Source organism: Echinops telfairi, unplaced genomic scaffold, assembly GCF_000313985.2.
Source record: "Echinops telfairi isolate 266 unplaced genomic scaffold, ASM31398v2 ScPeMD7_7424;HRSCAF=8462, whole genome shotgun sequence".
Lineage (NCBI taxonomy): Eukaryota > Metazoa > Chordata > Mammalia > Afrosoricida > Tenrecidae > Echinops > Echinops telfairi.
The window spans coordinates 81,205,228-81,210,864 of record NW_022111324.1 but is presented as its reverse complement, the minus strand read 5'-3'; the positions used below and the strand labels follow the sequence as shown (position 1 = coordinate 81,210,864).

Below are 5,637 nucleotides of genomic sequence, written 5' to 3'. Positions count from 1 at the left end.
TGTTTTGAAAATGATGATGGCAACAAATGTACAAATGTGCTTGACAAAATGGATGGATGGATGGATGGATGGATGGATGGATGGATGGATGGATGGTGATAAGAGTTGTACAAGCCCCCAATAAAATGATTTTTTTTTAAAAGAAAAGAAAATTTAGTGGTTAAAATTCACTCAGCAATCCCTCAGAAGAAGAGTCTGATAATCTACTTCTGAAACATCAGACATTGAAAACCCTAGCCTAAAGAGTACAGTTTTGCTCTAAGACACATAGATCACAATGATTTGGAGTTGACATGATAGCAAATGCTCCTGAAATTGTAGAAGAACATCCCACCTTGGTTGTGCTGTTGGGTGACTAGATGGTGGAGCGTGAGCACAAAGTCTCTTGGTATGACCAAAGAGAGTAAAAGCAGGAGCAGATTCCATGCTCCCAATGCTGCAGCTCTCGTCTGGCCTTTGGAAATGAGTTTGGACACTGAGAACAAAATGTTCTCAGTTGTGTAAAAATATGGTGTTTTTAGCCTGACAACTTGTATTTTAATCTCCACTTTATCCCTTTTACTAGCTGTTTAACTTTGGAGATATTCATGAAAACTTTTCTGTGTCTCAGTTTTATTATCTTATAAAAGGGAGATAAGAATATGGCTTACTTCTTAGGGTTGCTATGAGTAATTAATATGTTAATTCATGTAAAGTTCTTAGAACAGTGCCTGATACATAAAAATTACTTGATAAATATTAGGCATCAAAATTATTATAATTGGTCACCATTTACTAGAATGAGGGTGATATTTTTCACCTATGAAGTTCATAAGGGTCCCCCAGGTAAACTTTAATTCAGTGTAAACTCAAAAAATGCCACAGCCTTTTACTTTAATCTGATTGAAATTAGTCAAGCATTTCTGTGCTGGAAATAATTAACAAACATCTATAATATTAACAAATTACTAATAATAAAAAATCCTATTAGTAGCAAATGCTTTGTTCATCAGAGCTTCTCTAAAGTGCTGAGCAACTTGATTGAAGTGCATACCCTTTAAAATGGAGTTCTTCCATATATTACCCCTTTATATGTACATCTAAAAACTATATTGACAGGGGAGACCTCACCTCAACTGCGGTGAATTTTTGGAGATGGGGAATGGGGAGAAGACCAGTTGCTGCTATAAAACCTTGTGTTAAGGTCACCCCAAATCAATGGACCCTCCTTTAAGAATGATAAGCACATCTTATCCAAAATTCAAGTCAAGATGGGGACAGGGAGGCATGTATGTCTCAGAGAAAGTGATTTCATTTCTGTTGGCAGGTAAACTGGGAGGAGCAACCTCCCATGGGGAAAATATTTAACAATACTCATATAGAACCCAAGGAGAGAATATGCCTCATTCTGTGTTCCTAATTGAACACGTTTGACCTAATTTCCATTAACCCTTGGTGGCCCAGGCTGTGTGCTATGGATTATTGTGAGAAGAAACAGATGATTGCTATCCTAAGGTTATGGACTTGGTGGTTAGTGGACTTTGGTTCAGATTTTTTGCTGTCTCACAACTGTCTCACAGGTGGCAATGCCTTAACCGTTTGCATGTTGTAAGGCCTAAGGGCCTCTTCCATCCTTGTCAAGGGGAATGCTAACCTTCTCTCCTTTCATGTAAAGCAATACACATGGCTCAGTGCAACTCACTCCCGTGAGACAGTGGTGAGACAAGAGCAGTCCTTCAAGTCTTGAGGGCCACCGGGCAGTCCTCCGTGGAGCAATTCAGGCTATCCGGCCACAGGCAACAAACAGCAAGCAGGTCACCAACAGTCAGCCAGATGACAGGGTCCAACAGTCCTCAGCTCAAGAGATGTACCTTCCAGTAGAGTGGCAAAGCAGGTCTCGAAGGAACCTCAAGTTACAGCGACACAGTCCATGGGTAGGTGTCCTACAGATAGTGTAGCTTGCAAAATGGAGGCACAGAACAAGCAAGGCAGCTGCACACTTGTCCGATGATTAAAGAGCAAGAGAGAGAGAGAGGCGAGGCTCGCGAGCTATTTATCCCTCCGCCCTTCAACCAATCTCACATGTGTTCATTGGCCATGTTGGCACAACAAACCTACCTATCATACCCTAATCTAAGAATAATTAGTTCTATGACAGGGCTCTGCTTGATGCTCACCCTCATGAAGAGATTATTGGAGATATGAGTACTGTAGCAAAATGTGGTTAAGAAACTAGATGGTGGCTGGCTATCAGATGGAATAGTTCTGGGGTCTTAAAGGCTTGTCTTCAAACAAGCGGCCATATAAGTAAGGTGTCAACTATATCACATAGAAGTAGCACACCAACCTGTGTGAACCAAGGATTATAAATAATAAAATCCAAATCTGAAGGAGGGAGTGTGTCAGAGCTTAAATTGTGAACACCTGGTTTGCATAATCCTGTGAATGACAGTGGAGCCCAAAATTCACATGCAGGGTCTCCACATGGATTAAGCTTCATGAATCCCCTCTAACCATTGTTGGGGCCTTGCAATCAGACAGAAAGCAAAGTAAAGTTGGTTTTGGCACATGTAGGAATTTAAAACATAATACCTTATCATTTGATCTGCCTTTTGACCCGTTCTAAAATAATTTCAGTGTTTAATATTTTCTGCTTTCATTTTGATTGAGGGTTTTCTATGTTTTGTCTAGTGGGTATTTTTTTTTTTGCTTCCTGTTTGCATTTTGAATCATTTTCTGTATAGGAAATCCAGGAGAGGTATATCTATCTATGAATTGATAATTGCCTAGGGGTATGGTAGGGAGGGCGGGCCTGGAGAGCTAACAACAATGAGTATGAGAAGGAAAAGCTCTGAAATCACGGTGATGGTTGCACAAATCTTCTTAATGTGATTAAAAGATTAAATTGTTCCCCTTGCAGAGGGGTCTTGGGGAGGAGACGAGCCAAACAGGGTGCGATGTAGCAACGATGGAAAATACAACTTTCCTCTAGTTCCTAAATGCTTCCTCCCTCCTCCCCCCCTCCCCTACTATCATGATCCGAATTCTACCTTACAAGTCTGGCTAGACCAGAGGATGTACACTGGTACAGATAGGAACTGGAAACACAGGGAATCCAGGGAGGATGATCCCTTCAGGACCAGTAGTGTGAGTGGCGATACTGGGAGGGTAGAGGGATGTGGATTGGAAAGAGGGAACCGATTACAAGGATCTATATGTGACCTTCTCCCTGGGGGATGGACAACAGAAAAGTGGGTGAAGAGAGACGTCAGACAGGGCAAGATATGACAAAATAATAATTTATAAATTATCAAGGGTTCATGAGGGAGGGGGGAGGGGGGAGGGAGGGGGTAAAATGAGGACCTGATGCCGGGGGCTTAAGTGGAGAGGAAATGTTTTGAGAATGATGAGGGCAATGAATGTACAAATGTGCTTTACACAATTGATGTATGTATGGATTGTGATAAGAGTCGTACAACCCCTAATAAAACGATTTTAAAAATTAAAAAAATAAATTACCAAGTAATGTTAAAAAAAAGATGAAATTGTATGGTATGTGAAGTATATGCAAAAAAACTATTAAGAAAAGAAAATAGAATTCTCAAGAGTATAAGTCAGGGTATCTTGTATTTCTAACTAAAGTCTTATCCACCAATATTTTGGGAAAACCTAAGAATTTAAAAAGTTTTAATTCCTGAAAAGAAGACTTTAATTCTTCAAGGAACCTATTTTTTGAACTAGGAATTTAAAAATTGTAAGAAGTTTTTCCTTAATGAAGTATTAGAATGTTAGTAAAATTTGAGAAATTTTGTAGTAGAAAAGCTCCATGTTGGCTGTAAGACACATCCATATCCAAATTCTGTCTAGGTTACTTGCTTGAAGACCTTGGACAAGTTACTTGACTTTTATTAGCCTACATTTTCTCGTCTATGAAATGGCAATAATAGCTACCTCCATTCACCAACATTGTTATGAAGATTTCAAGTAAATCATTTAACACCCAGTATGGACTCAGTAAAAGTTCCCTCTCATCCTTGTGTTTATTTCTCTCCTTTCCTTAAGAAAGAGAAGAGAAGCTATTGTGCTTCCTTGAAGAGAAACTCAACTGAGAGTGTCACAAGTTTGTAGCAGGGATATTTAGTAATTCAGATAGAGGTGGTGTGGTAGACTAGATCCTGGCCGTTCTCACGCGATATCCACATCTTGGACCCTGGGAATGTTATCTGTTGTTAGTTGTGAGGTGCCATCAAGTCTGTTCTGACTCATAGGGACCCTCTTTATAACAGCATGAAGTTCTGCCTGGTCCTACACCACCCTCACAATTGTTATGTTTGAACCCATTGTTGTAGCCACTGTCAATCCATCTAGTTTTTCACTGATCCTCTACTTTACCAAGCAATGTATCTTATATGGAAGAAAAAAAAAAGAGAGACTTTGAAGATGTGATTAAGGATCTTGAGATAGGGAACTTACCTTGGAAAACAGGCATTAAAAGAAGTCTATATATATTTACAGGAGAGAGACAGAGGGTGATTTGACAATAGATAGAAGGGGAGAAGCCAATATTACTGAAGAGGCAGAGATTGGAGTAATGAGGTCAGACAGCAAGGAATGCCAGTAGCCATCAGAAGCTGGAAGAAGAGATAAGGAACAAATTCTCCCCTAGAGCCTCGGAAAAAGACAGCAGCCCTGATGACCTCTTGATTTTGACCCATTGACACTGATTTCAGACTTTTTGCCTCCAAAACTGTCAGAGAAGAAATTTATGCTGTTGTGAGTCACCAAGTTTGTACAGACTTGTTACAGCAGCCATGAGAAATTAAATAGGTGGATAGTTATGATTCTAAGACAATAGAAGACTACTGAGATGGACTAGAAATAGACCGTAGTCAATGGAAGAAATTTAAATTACAGGTTGGTGTCTAGTCATGGATAGAAGACCAACAGATGTTGAAGAGAAATCCTTTGTAATTGTGTAGAACTTTTCAAGTTGTGGGTTGTAATCATTTTTTTTAAGTGAGCTACACCAGACTGAAAGCCAGACACGTGATGATCTTATCATCATAAGCAGCATGTGTTCCTACACTTCCCTGTGCACTGCCATTGTGCATGGTCTTCCTAGAGTTTCTTTTCTTCCCTCACCCTATGAGTTAAGTGCCATCATATGTGCACTTTTGTGGTCCTTATTGCCTTGCAGGACACTTTTGTGTATTGAGTCTGCTGGCTGTATTGGAGTGATACTGAGTATTAAGTGCTGTGGTGAGTATTAGTTTTATCCTTGTGTTTTTCTGTCTCCTCACCAGATAGCCATTTCTCTGAGGGATATTGGTTTAGCCACTCTGTTTCCCAGTACTCTACTCCTAGTCTGTCAATTTGTCTTACTGGTGGTGGGTTGTATGTTGCTGCTAGCTGGAAGCCATGCCACTGGTATTGCAAATGCCAGCAAGATTACCCATGGAGATTTCAGTGGAGTTTCCAGACTAAGAACACATCAGGAAGAAGGAAAAAACTATCCACTTCTGAGAGATTAACCACTGAAATCATCATGAATAGCAGTAGAATGTTGTCAGATATAGTTCCTCAGTTTGGACGGCACTCAAAATATGAAAATAGTTCACTCCTCAGAATAGGGTTGATTTTAATGAGGTTAATGGAGCA

At 39.9% G+C, this 5,637-nt stretch overlaps 1 non-coding gene across 1 annotated transcript; it reads right to left on the bottom strand.

Moving 5' to 3' along the window:
• Nucleotides 1–1,525: 1,525 nt before the first annotated feature.
• On the bottom strand, nucleotides 1,526–1,655 carry LOC115872496. The gene has a single exon (XR_004047894.1). It is a non-coding gene; the product is annotated as a U6atac minor spliceosomal RNA (small nuclear RNA).
• Nucleotides 1,656–5,637: the final 3,982 nt, after the last annotated feature.